The sequence below is a fragment of the Nicotiana tabacum genome, chromosome 8 (genome assembly GCF_000715075.1).
Source record: "Nicotiana tabacum cultivar K326 chromosome 8, ASM71507v2, whole genome shotgun sequence".
NCBI classification, from domain to species: Eukaryota; Viridiplantae; Streptophyta; class Magnoliopsida; order Solanales; family Solanaceae; genus Nicotiana; species Nicotiana tabacum.
The window spans coordinates 162,692,810-162,706,617 of record NC_134087.1 but is presented as its reverse complement, the minus strand read 5'-3'; the positions used below and the strand labels follow the sequence as shown (position 1 = coordinate 162,706,617).

The 13,808-nt window shown below is 36.3% G+C and overlaps 1 long non-coding RNA gene across 6 annotated transcripts; it reads left to right on the top strand.

The window, feature by feature from the left end:
* Positions 1-231: 231 nt before the first annotated feature.
* LOC107775326 (uncharacterized) lies at positions 232-12,848 on the top strand. 6 transcript variants are annotated; one of them, XR_012694320.1, is made up of 7 exons: positions 232-891; positions 6,015-6,079; positions 7,582-7,713; positions 9,545-9,672; positions 10,729-10,800; positions 11,770-11,867; positions 12,330-12,848. It is a non-coding gene; the product is annotated as an uncharacterized LOC107775326 (long non-coding RNA). The 6 variants fall into 6 exon arrangements; XR_012694323.1 differs by lacking the exon at positions 7,582-7,713; XR_012694318.1 differs by lacking the exon at positions 7,582-7,713 and having other exon boundaries at positions 9,545-9,707; positions 10,729-10,865.
* Positions 12,849-13,808: the final 960 nt, after the last annotated feature.

Here is a 13,808-nt window from a genome sequence, read left to right as displayed (position 1 = left end):
GCTAGGAAATGAAATTTCAAAGTGTTCCTTTCCAAGTTATCTTCGTGTGTTTGTGGAAATATTCCAACAACAATCTAGAGGGGTCCACACATTCCAAACATACATATTTAATTAAAAATACAGTGCACATGAATGGACAATAGTACAAGCACATGTGGTTCACACAATTCTTCCTATCTTTTGCTTTTTGTGCAATATATATACACACACGATATAGATATGGGAAAAAAAAGAATAAAAAAAGAGAAAGTGGGGAACAACACTTTGAGAGATAAGGAGGATTTTCGGGGAAAAGGGAGGGGACCAAAATATTTTGAGTTTTCTTATTTGATTTGGGTTTAAAATATGGAGAAGATAAGTTGTAGTGGAAAATGCACTAATTAAATGCCCATTTAAGGGGGCTGAGAATCACATAAGGAGGATATTCGGAGAGGACACGACCCCCCCCCCCCCCTATTTTCATCTTCCTCACACACCCCACCTCAAAAAAAAACCAACACCCATCAGCTTTAGCTCCTTCTTCTACATTTTGAACACCCATCGAGACATTCCCCTCCTTTAAGCTCTCTCCCTTCACTCCCATTTTGAAATATACACACGAGACAGCGAAAGAGGGATTCTGCAATTGGAAAGTTCCAAAAGTAGATTTGGAAATAAATAATGAAAAAAAATCTCTGAAAAAGCTGAAAGAAATAAGGATTTCGGACCGGATTTTGAGAAGAATTAATTGCTGAAAATTTAAGGTTTATATCTTTGTTTTATTCTGGATGGTGAAGCTGCGAAAGCTGAGATTGGGAACTGGCCGATTACGCTGTGTCCAGTAGCTGAGTTCCGGCATTATTTTCGTCTTTTTCAGCCTCTGCTTTGGCTTTCAATTTTTATTCATTTCAGGTATGCTCGATACAGCCTACTGTTTGTACATACACTGATTAACCAATCTTTCAATTGGTGAATGGTGATTATTGGTACGATTCTACTCTCTGATTGCATTACTTGTGCTCTCGTTCCTCTTGAAGAACAAAGCTATTGTGCTTTGCTTATTTTATTTTACCTTAAAGTTATTTTTATTTATAGATTAGGTGTCAGATTTCCATTAAACGAATTCCTAGTATTTTCTGTTTCTCGCGATCCTTTTAGTGAAATGGTAAAACATCTGAAAAGTTATCATTGATTAGATTTTGTGAGATTGTATGTATTGTACCATAATTTAGTTATAAAAGAGTCAGTAATCCATTATCCCATTGTAGCACTTATAATAATACATTGGACATTCATGTTGATTTACGGGAACTAATTCATTTTTATAAAAATAAAAGTCTTTTACGTTGTGCTACAAGCCTACAACCCCAATATTTTAAAGTTTTTTTTTGTTATATTGGCAAAGTTAATTTGGTTCTCCAAATGATACTGAAGTAGGAAAATGCATAACTACTTGTTTGTTTGTTTTTCTTAATGAAATGCAACATTTCATGCACTTATTTTTATAATAATCTTTCATTTTCTGATTAGCTCTTTATGAGTAGTGACAATTTATAAAAGCAACCAGCACAGAGTAAGAGGTTATTCTTCGATTCGTTGTAATCGTTTCCTCGTTTGAGTTCTGCTATGCACGACACTGCAGATGATTCACAATATTTTTATCCATAACTCTTTATCCTTACAATAATCTCAAAATAGTTTAAGAAACAATTCATAAACATCGTAGCTTGCTTTAGGCGCGATTAAATAAACAATCATGGCTATGGGTATGGTTCCCGTGATGTAGTTTTGATGCTTGATTTATATAAATCTGGGGGTGCATTTCATGTGACTCGGTTCTAATTGCAACAAGGTTAAATAGAACGTGTCGTGAACCGCGGGTACATTTATGTAGCGTGGTTTACGATGTGTTTTAAATAACTTTGAATTTTTTCCGAAATATTAAAAACGGTTAAAATAATAGCACCCTTTTTGCTTTTTGCTTTTTGCTTTTGCTTTTTGCTTTTGTTTTTACTTTTGCTTTTGCTTTTGCTTTTGGCTATAGTATCTTGAAATATCAGATTGAAGTGTTTGTGCACCCAAGTGATGGAGTAAAGATTCTCTTTCAGCATTACACATTACGTATAACATAAATTAGAGTAAATGTACGCAATTGTGAAGTTTCTTTCTCTGTTGTTTGTTTGGCATGATTGATCCATCTTTTTTTTATGCATTCAATTAGTAGATGGTTTATTTCCATACTTGAGCCTTTTGTTTAAAAATTGTTTAGCAACCGAACCTCATATTTTGGTTTGAAGCAATGAAGATTTTTGGCCGTTTGGATTTAGATAATTCAAGTCTGATTGGCCAAGAGCTAATAAAAATTCACAAGCTAGTTTCATCTTTCTGTAAATAATCTATCTCTTTTTCTATATTAATTTCCATACCATGGCCTTCATAATAATCTTAAATTAGCTTTAGAAAAATAAATAATAATTTTCGTAGTTTGCTTTAGGCTCGATTTAGATTAGTATTGTGATTATGTATACGTTCGCGTAACATAATTGCGAATTTAACTCTAAAAAAGACTCGAGGGATGCGTTCGTGCAACCTCAATCAAATTTTCTTAAATAAATAAACAAAGTGTTATTAATTGTGGACGCGTTCGCGTGACATAATTTTTGACGTGCCAAAGGAAAAGAGTATACGTACGTGTAACTCAATTCTTTAACTACGAATAAATCAAGTGATTTAAAAGCGATTTAATAGTTGAAAATGCACATAGGTTTGATAGTGTTTTAAAATCAGATAATTAGGCCAATAATAATAGTTGAGCGACCGTGCTAGAATCACGAAACTCGGGAATGCCTAACACCTTCTCCCGGGTTAACAGAATTCCTTACCCGGATTTCTGATCCACAGACTGTAAAACAGAGTCAACCTTTTCCTCGATTCGGGATTTGAACCGGTGACTTGGGACACCATAAATATCCCAAGTGGCGACTCTGAATTTCTTAATATAAATAATCCTGTTTCGATTGTCCTTTAATTGGAAAAACTCCCTCATGCCCTTCGGGTGTAGGAAAAAGGAGGTGTGACAGAGTGTTCATCCGGTATTTCATGTTTTTATGCTCCGGAAGTATATTGGTGATCCGTCTCATGTTTTGGATTTTAGCACGATTCAGTTAGATGATGATTTGACGTATGATATGGAGCCAGTAGCCATTTTGGAGCGTCATGTTTGAAAGTTGAGGTCAAAGGATGTAGCTTCAGTGAAAGTGCGGTGGAGAGGTCGGCCCATGGAGGAAGCTACTTGGGAGACTGAGCGGGAGATGCGGAGCAGATATCCTCACCTATTTGAGGCTTTAGGTATGTTTCTTGACTCGTTTGAGGATGAACATTTGTTTAAAAGGGGGAGGATGTAATGACCCGATCGATCGTTTCATGAGTTACCGCTCTGTTTCCCCTATTTCTGCTTCTTATTGACTTGTTCAGCTGTATTATGTGTTATTGGGTTGGTTGGTTCAGGTTTGGAAATGGTTTTGGTAAGGTTTGAGACACTTAGTCTCTTTTGAGTAAGTTTGAGTTGGAAAAGTCAATCGGATGTTAACTTATGTGAAAGAGGGCTCGAATGTGAATTCTAATGGTGCGGATAGCTTCGGGAGGTGACTTGGGACTTAGGAGAGTGATCGGAATGGGTTTTGGAGGTTCAGAGTAGATTTAGGTTTGAATTGGCGAAATTGGAATTTTGGCGTTTTCCGGTTGATAGGTGAGATTTTGATATAGGGGTCGGAATGGAATTCTGGAAGTTGGAGTAGGTCCATTGTGTTATTTGTGACGTGTGTGCAAAATTTCAGGTCATTCGGACAAACTTTGATAAACTTTTTTATCGAAAGCAGAATTTGGAAGTTTTTGGAATTCATAGGCTTGAATCCGATGTAAATTTGTTGTTTTGATGTTGTTTTGAGCGTTCCGAAGGTTGGAACAAGTTTGAATGAGGTTATGGGATATGTTGTCATGTTTGGTTGAGGTCCCAAGGGCCTCGTGTGAGTTTCGGGTGGTTGAACGGATCATTTCATGTTGGAAAAAGTTGCAGAAAAATTGTTGTTGGTGTTGTAGGTATTTGGCCTTCGCGTTCGCGAGAGGATCCTCACGTTCGGGAAGGGTTAGGATGTGAGGTAGTAGTATTGGACTTCGTGTTCATGATGAGGGTCCCGCGTTCGTGAAGGGTTGGGTCTGTGTTCAACGCGTTTGCGATGGTGATGTCGCGTTCGCGAAGGTTTGATTTGCTGAGGCATCACATTCACGAGGGGTCGTCGCGTTCGCGTAAGAGGATTTTTGGTCAATGATATTTTTGTGCTTCGCGAACACGAGGCTTTGACCGCGTTCACGAAGAAGGATTTCAAATCACTAGGCAGAATGTTTAAAAGGCCATTTTCGCAATTTTTGGCCTAAGTTCACCATTTTTTTACTCGGTTTTGGAGCTTCTTGAGGGAAATTGAGGAGGGAATCAAAGAGAACTTCTTGGAGGTAAAAATTATGGACTTAATACTCGATCCTATTGTGATTCCTACCTAATTAAACATGAAATTTGGGGGATTTGAAGCCTAAAATTGGGGAGTTAGGGCTTGAAAATTGGAGACCTTAATCTAGTGATTTGGGGGGTCATTCGTGGTCGGATTTTGACATTCTTAGTATGTATGAACTCGTGGGAGGATAAGGATTCCATTAATGTGCCTTTTATTGAATTTCAAGACGTGGGCCCGTGGGTTGGGTTGGACCAATTTCGAGATTTTTGGTATAATTTGATTATTTTCGCATGGGCTTTGTTCCCTTAGCATATTCTAATGTTATGATTCTGATTTTGGGTAGATTCGGCGTGAGTTGAGGTTGAGGCGAGAGGCAAAGGCATCGCAGAGTAGTATTTCATCCGGTTTGAGGTAAGTAACTATTGTAAATCTGGACCTGAGGGTATGAAACCCTGGTATTTCATATTGTTTTGATAAATGAGGTGACGCACATGCTAGGTGACGATCGTGTGGGCATGCACCGGTAGGGATTGTGACTTGGTCCGTCACGTAGCAACTATCAAGCTGCGTATTTGATTTGAAATCATATGATATCCCGTATTTTAGAGATTTATACTATATTTTGGGTTGTATGCCATGTTTGGGGCCTTGTGCCGACCTGTTTAGACCCTTAGGGGTATTTTTACTATTTTCCTCACTCTATTTATTTTGAAAGAATATCCTCAGTCGTGTTTTACCTGTTTATTGTTTAAATTCGGTTTTATCACTTTACTTATTATATGTGAAAACTGTTTGGGTTGAGCTCCCTGATTTCCACTGATATGCCCGAGTGGCTGTGAGGTTAATGACTGAGAGAGGTTGAGGACCTAATGGTGAGGATTGTATATATATCATGGGTCTGGCTGCACGCCGCAGCAATATTATATATATTATGGATCGGGCTGCACGCCGCAGCAATACTTATATGGATCGGGCTACATGCCGCAACGATATATATATTGGATTGGATTGTGCGCCGCAGCGATATGACGCTTGGGCTATAGGAGTCCCTCCGGAGTCTGTACACCCCCAGTAAGCGTAATCGACTATAAATTATGGATCGGGTTGCACACCGCAGCGGTTATTATGATTATTACTATTATGAGATATTATTGAGCCGAAGTGCTGAGTGTGAGTACTATTGACGAGAGCTGGGTCATGAGTGAGTGAGAGGCTTGCCCAAGAGGCTATATTTATGAGTGATACCTTGCTCGAGGGGCCCGTTTATGATATTTTGTTGCTTTCACTCTTCATTTTATATTGAGCCTCTGTTGAAAACTGCTAAATAAATGATTTCCGAGTATTTTTAATTGAAACTGAAGTTTTTACGAGATGGCTAGTTTTTAATTGCAGATTTTTTACTTTAAATTTCTGTTGAGACTTGTTATATGGTTTTTACTGCTCGTCACTGCACTCAGACCTTATTTACTTTAGTTACTTACTTACTGAATTGGCGTACTCACGTTACTCCCTACATCTTGTGTGCAGATCCAGGTGCCCGAGCAGCAGAGTGAGGGTCCCCAGCACTCTCAGAGTTGACCGGAGACTGCAAGGTAGGCGTTCGCATCCCTACTTTCCTCCTTCCTATCTTAGTTTTATGCATTCTTAGACTTATGATGTATTAGTTAGTCAGATTGGGTTGTATTTAGAGGCTCTTGACTTGTAACACCAGATTGTTGGGTTGTGTTGGTATATTTTTGTACTGTTTTCCGCACATTTTAGTTGATTTATATATTTCTTATGAAAATTCGAGACTTAATCAGTTTTAGAAAATGGTTTTATAAAAAGAATTCAATGTGGTTACTTTTTGGGTTGGCTTGCCTAGTGCTGTGATAGGCGCCATCACGATCGGGGTATTTGGGGTCGCGACAAGTCCCAAGAGGTACTTAGCGGATACCAGTTGGTGATTTACGGTAGGGCTGCATTTGATTCGCAGGTCTTAAAGTCACTTTTCTATTTTTGTTGTACTATTTCCATGGACAGCGTTGTACTTTTTTCAAAATATTGTATTTAGTATTATCTAGAAGCTCATGTACTTGTGACTCCATATCTTGGGATGGTTTACGTTAGATGTTGGATTTAGTCTTATTACGGTTATCTCAAATTTGCCTTTACATTATGTTATTATTCCATTGTCAATCTTTTATAGTGATTCTTTCTATTTATCTGTTGTCTGTTGATTTGTCTGGCAAGCATTGTTAAGCACCATCACGACCCCGATTGATTGGGATTTTTTAATCGTGACAGCATATAGGGGATCAAAATTTTATCAAAAAATAAGGTTTTCTCGTATGGGAAAAAAGGATTTACAGCTTGTTTCCATGAGATCCCAAATAAGTCTTTCATCAGAAGTTCCCAAATGGGTCTTGCCTCAGAATATTTTTGATTGGATATATCATTTATACATTGAGCATTTCTTCTAAGCAACTTAAATGTTTGAATCAAATAAAATTGTTCAGCTTTGCCATTGTCGCAAATCTATTATTGTATTATACAAAATAGAATTACTCAAGAGTCTTAATTGATTTCCTGTACTATTTAGCAGGTTCTAAAACAATTCTTGCATATAATGAACTTTGATTCTACTGAAGTCCATAAAAATGAATTGATATGGAAAGGAACACAGAGTAACGAGTTCTCATATAGCCTTAACTCCTTTTTCTTTTTCTTTTTTGGTTTCAAAATATTAATTAACTTGGATGTTTGAAGATGAGATTAATCCATTTTGCTTATCATACTTTGATTATGAGCTAAATATTAAAATAAAACTGAGTATTTACTGTGCACTAATCCATGTTCAACTATTGCTTTTTAACTAATCAAATTCTTACAAAGAAATCTAATTAAAATAACAATCAGTAACTACACAAATTGAAAAATTACAAAAGTAAAAAAAAAAAAAAAAAAAAAGAACTGGATATAATATCTATTTCTATTTCTCCTATACTATAAATGGGGATAACCAGGCAGCTCATGATCAACATGTCTGCCTGGCCCATTATTATCCTATACGCCTTCTGTCTGCAGCTCAACACGTGTACCCCAATTTTGACAGGTATTAAGTCGCCGATTTCTCTCACACACTTCCTGAAAAGCTCATTTGCGAACAGCTCTTCTGCAAACACCTCTTCTCTTGATAAATACTTCAGCTCTGTCCTCCCCTCTGTCGATTGGTATTTTCTACGGGGTATTTTTTTTCTCATCTTGTATTTCTTGTATTAATTATTTCAGTCCTTCACAATATGCTAGGTATTTGTGTTTTCCTCCGAGTAGCGACGGAATTCCCATAGAGAAAGTGTAATATGTTCATAGATTTTGTTCTCTAGGTGTTTGACAAAAAATTTCAATCAGTTTTTCTATTAGATTTCATATTCATGTTCTGGTTTCATTCTTTGGTTGCCATTTGAGTAAAGTCTTTTTGGTTTCTTCCGCATACCCTTAGTTAGACTGTTGATTTGTATCACCATTAGACACGGTTAGAAGGGTAGTTATTTAAATTGTTCTATTGCGAAAACAAACTTCATACTAATGTGAAGAAGAAGACCTTGAATGAATAGCCAGTGGTCAGTAATTTTTCTTTATTGAATGAATACCTTGACACATGAACTCTGTGCTACCAAATTGTTAGCCAGTTGCTCCTAAATTTAGCACATTAATCTTCACAAAAATCATATATTCCTCAAATGGTGTATTGATTTCTCAATCAGTTGTCAAAAAGATGGGTTGTGCCGTCAAAGAATATAATATCTGACTGAAACTATATATTTTGGATTATTGCTTGGACTTCCACAGTAACTTAACCGTTAAACCAAGTAATTAGTTCCCTTATTCCTGAACTAGGGTGAGAGTATCCTTATCAGCAAAACATATGCTGTGAGGTTTAAGTCAGCATTTACCTGCTTTCCTGGAATACAAAATCCTGAGGGAGCTACTAAAAGTACTCTATATATGTTATAACAGCATCTTGTCCCACCATATAATCTTAATATCGATGAACAGAAGAAACTATTGAAATGAGAAATATGGTTTTAGCTAAATCGTTTATTTCAAAAAAGACTTACGAATTAGTAAATTAATTTAAACATGAAACTGAAAGGTTCATAAACTGCGAAAAGAGAATGCTCTTTCATTCTGGATTTTTCAGGGAAACGTTGTTGAAATCTACAAGTTTTGTCCATAGAATAGGAGGAAGAATATAATGTTTCGCCGGGTGTGTCGCTACCTGTACTAAAAGCGACTCAGCTACAGAAAAGCGGTCGCTTCTACCAAAAAAGCGAGAAGCGGGAAAAGCGGAAGAAGCGATCGCTTCTTGAAATAAACAGCCCAAACGAGTCTTTTTCAATTAAAAGACCCAAATCGAGTGAGTCTTCTGTTTTAGTCATTCTTCAGCAGCAACCTAGGGTTTTAAACCAGCCCTTTCTTCCTCAAAAAACCAACGATTTCAACAGGTATGTTTTTATTTTCATTCTTCTTCTCCTTCTTTCTTCTTCTTCTTTTTCTTTCTAAACGTCCAAAAAGCGTTGAAATGCTGGCGAATTTTTTCCAGAAAATTTCTGCCCCGTTTCTGCCCAAATTCTGCCCAGATTCTGCCCAATTTCTGCCAAATTATATATTTTTTATTCTTAGTTCTTATGTGTTATGTAGTTGATATTCTAATGGTGCCAAAAGAAGATAGGAAAGACCCGGCTTGGGCTTACTCGGCAAGAGTTAGCGAGACCAACAAGATGGCCATTAGATGTCTAATTTGATGCTACTCTTTAGCTTTTTAATTCAAATATTGAACATTTGCTTACAATTACATGTGTTGTCTGTGCCATATTTATTTTAAATTTTTTCTTTAAATTCCGCTTCACTTCAAAAAAGCTTAAAGCGGGCGCTTCTCGCTTCTCGCTTTTCGTGAAATGGGGTTGTCGCTTTTCCTCGCTTCACACCATTTTTAACACTGGCTGATAGATTTTAATTCTTGCTTCTGTCTACTCAGAGTTGATTTTGTCATGAACTAATTTCCTCGTTTACAGAGCTGCTGCAATTCCAAGAGAGAAGGGAGGGGCATGTCTTCAACCGAAACTGCCATACAATGGATTAGTTCCTGTGCTGCTGCTTTTACTCCGTTGGATAGATAGTTCTTGCACATGCTTGCTCCCTGGTAATCTAAATCTCTTTCATGTCCTCATTTACAAGGTTTGGCCCCTATTTCTCTTGTTCATTCTGAATTCTATTTCTTTACCCTTGCCCTTTCCTTCTTTTTGCAACTAATCGTAATTACATTCCATCTATATGTGGTTTATACATTAGAAGAGTCCATATGTGTGTACACTATGTGTAAATCAAACGGCATATGCCAAAAAAGAATCATCAAACTCCAATTTGCTTCTGGATTTGAAGAGTATTCAATATTTTTCTTTTCCGCACTTTATTAGTGACAATAAAAATAGTAGTACATAGTCATAATGGGAAACGATAGGAATTGACTGTGACAAAGGGGTTAAACTATTGTGCTAATAGCTCGATTCAGGAATCATATTTGCACAGATGTTACATCAACTACTTGGTAGTTTCGTGATACTTTGCTGAAAGAGGTCTCACAATTTTGAATGACTTTCGTGAAAGCTACCTTTTTTTATTTTTGTTTTTGCTGTTTGCTATTTTAAATCTGGTTATTTTGTAGGAATAGGTTTTCAAATGAATAGGATGTTTACTGTCTGATAAGTTAACCAAATTTTTCTACAATTATATATACCAATGGTACAAGTAGTTGATCATTTTAGCTCCTTTATAGCAGTTAACAAACTATGTTATTGTGCCATATATTCTTGAAATGCAGAACAGCCAATATAGATGTAAAAGGCAGTGAACAAAAAATTGAAAGGAGTATAACTTGGTTATGAGAATGGACGTTGTGCGCATAACTATTTGAGTACAATAATGTATATTTGTAAACTTTACGCGTTACATAAAAATATTACACAAGTGTAGGAAACTGAACACTTTGAATGTGTATTTAGTTACGCTTAGTTTTTTGTCTCTCATTCCGTAAGGCAGCAGTGAATATTTGCAACAAAATTTAACACTTATTAGCCAACACTGGCTCATTTAATTTAATGTAATTTGTGGTGCGTTGTTAATTTGGATTGTATAGATGATGCTTGTTGGTTAGAAAGACTAAATTAACTTTTATTTTTCCCCTCTTTGGTTTTTTAAGTCGTGAAATATGAAAGAAAACACAGGAGATTCATGTGCAGCCAGTAAGTTCTTCCAGCACTGTGAAGTAGAGGTTATTAACTCTCCCTTAATAGCGTCAATAGGACTTTTATTAGGACACGACACGTCTGTCCAACTGTAAGTATGAGTTTTCAGTTTACAACTTTTATTTTTCTATTTCTTTACAAGTCATTTTGAGCTCTTATCTGTTCAAATTCAGATCTATATGACCAATTGCATCTTAACATTACTAAAAATATCTTTTCAGTTCTCTCTGAAGTCTTTGTCCTAACTATAAGATTTACCCTCTTTTCTAAGTGATGTTACTACATTACATTTCTTTTGAAGTCATTAGTTATATTGGTATGACTTATTCATAATACTGGATTTACTATTTGTTGTTTTTGACTTGAGACTTGAATGCTACTATACATAACGACAAGCTTCCTATTTCTTCAGTTCTAAAGTGTTCAATGACAACATAGCATATTTGTCGACGTAAGTTTACGACTTTGATTTAGTACATCTAATTTCTTTCTAGCTAAGAGAAGTATCTATATTCTGAAAGAGAAAAAAAGAAGAAAATAAAGTATCTGTACAATTCTTTCCTTTGCTCCAATCGAGTTCAATGTTGCATACTCTGCACTACAAATCAGAGACTTCATTTAGCTTTTCCAGGAGTTTATGCTTTGACAGCAAGCTCAATCCCCTCAATTCAGGGATGATATGTGCTTGCAAAAAAAAAAAAGACATGAGAGTTATCTATTTACATATAAACTATCTACATATTGACATGATATGTGATGCAAGGCACCTTTAGTTACTATAATTCACCATAGCTGGCGATACTTTCTCATCTCAAATGCGACTTCTTCATAGTCAAGGCTAAAACCTTTCACATAAATCTTTTTGCCGTTACAATTTGGTAAATGTACCTATGTTTTCTTGAGAAGTAAGAATCATACCTACATTCTCTGTATTCATCTCTTTCACTATTTTGGGAACCTGACTGAGAACGGTTTTCCTTTTCTCAACCTCGCAGGAATACAAGATCAGGGTCCTGCCTTTTTGCCGTGATAATTTGAAGAGCACCTTAAAATTTTGCATCAAGTACATCGATTATATCACTTTCTATGAATGGTTAGTGCATAACCTTTACTTCTGATTGATGGCAAATTATACATTCTTTTATATACACCTCCTGTTACATCTATGGAAGGATGTGCTATGTAAAATTTACATGCTCCCTACAATTTTATGTTTTAGCAGTGCAGCTAAACAACGTGATACAGCAGTATCATGTTGAATATGGGGATTAAAAGGAAGATAAAATTTTGCACACATAGTTGGATTGAAACAGGGACATTGAAGGATGAATTCCTACTCTCTGTAGTTCAACCCCGAACAAAAATGCTTATATTTGGTGACTGTTTTGTCAACCCTGAATGACATCAATAGTTTAAGATAAACTTTAATGATAGAGAACAGTCACCTTTCACACTTTTGCAGCCGCTTTGAACTTAGTTCATCGTCTTTATTACCATTGTCTTTTTTTGTTCTTTTTTTGTTTTAACATTTTTTCTTCTCCATTCATATGTGCAGATGGTAAATTCAACACATGCATTATGGTCTTGCCACCTTAATCAGGACATTTACCATGAAAACAGTCATGGTGATAAATATACATTTACGACAACCTCAATCTTGCTCTATACAACAACCTCAAAGGTGATTGCGGAACAAAGTGAAAAAGTAATGGAGTTTATAGACCAGTAGTTCTGATTATGATATAGGTACTGTATAGGGTGTCCAAAGTTGCTACAATCTTCTCCAAAAGCTGGATGGTAAAAGATAACACGGAGGACAAAAACAACACACCAAAATTCCCTGCTTTGTGGGGAATGCTGTCGAGGCAGCATGTCTTAGCCAAGATAATTGGCAGAGAAGAGGACTTTCTATTTGCAGCAGATGTTACCTGTGTGAAAACTGACAAAAAGAATCTATCAACCATTTAAACTTTTTTTGGTGTTGACTTCATGATGCCACAGAATATCAAATGATTTCTTTCAGATTGGCAAGCACAAAGAACTAATAAAGCATTCTTCTATTGTAAAATAAAAATGTATATTTCCAATCCTTCATTAAATTACCACATGTATGAACTGATACATGGCATTACATGTGCATTTACAATGTCAGATTGGTTGAAAACATTTATCGTAGTCCACAAATGTTGTCTATCTACTATAATAAAAGAGGTGATCTGCCTATTGTAAGGTTTCTCGGAGGTGTTCCTAACCTAGGCTGTGACGCTTCCCGTCGAATACATAATGTTGACTTGTACTACATAATGTTGACTTGTAGTTCGTTTACAGAGTACGAAATGTTCAACATAATGTTGACTTGTAGTTCGTTTACAAAGTACGGAAAAAACATTATCTCTCTCGATTGGTATAAGATACCAAACTGCACGAAGGAAGATGGCGTTTTTTTTTTAGACAATTTAGGCTCCTACAGAATCGATGAAGTAGGAGACCATTTACTAAATATTATTAGAAACAATTGCGCTAGTTAGATGGATAAAAATGAAAGAACTATTAAGTTTAGGGCTAAACGGGGCAGGGCATGGCATGATCTAAATGGGGCAAAGAACTAAACGAGGCAAGGCAAGGCAAAAATTTAGTAGGTGAAGACTTAACCCGCCCGGCCTTCCCCATTGCCATCCCTACTTCTCCCCTGTAAGGCTCTAAGAAAATTTTTAAACCTAGAAAATTCACCATGATCAAATCTAGCCAAACCACCCTTAAACCCAAGTCTAGTACCAGGTCATCTACCAAAACCAAGTCTGATCATACCAAGAAACAAGAAGAAACTCAAACGGAAGTCATCGAACCAACTCCCTCCACACACCTTTCTCCATCCCAAACAAAGAAATCAAGGGAACAACTAGAAAATTAGTGCAGAATATAAGCAAGGATGAGAGTGCAAAGACTGGGGGGGGGATCTTTGCCAGCTAAAACTGCTTCTAAGGTGAATCAAACACTCAATTTTTGTATAACACTGTATAATTTATATAACAGT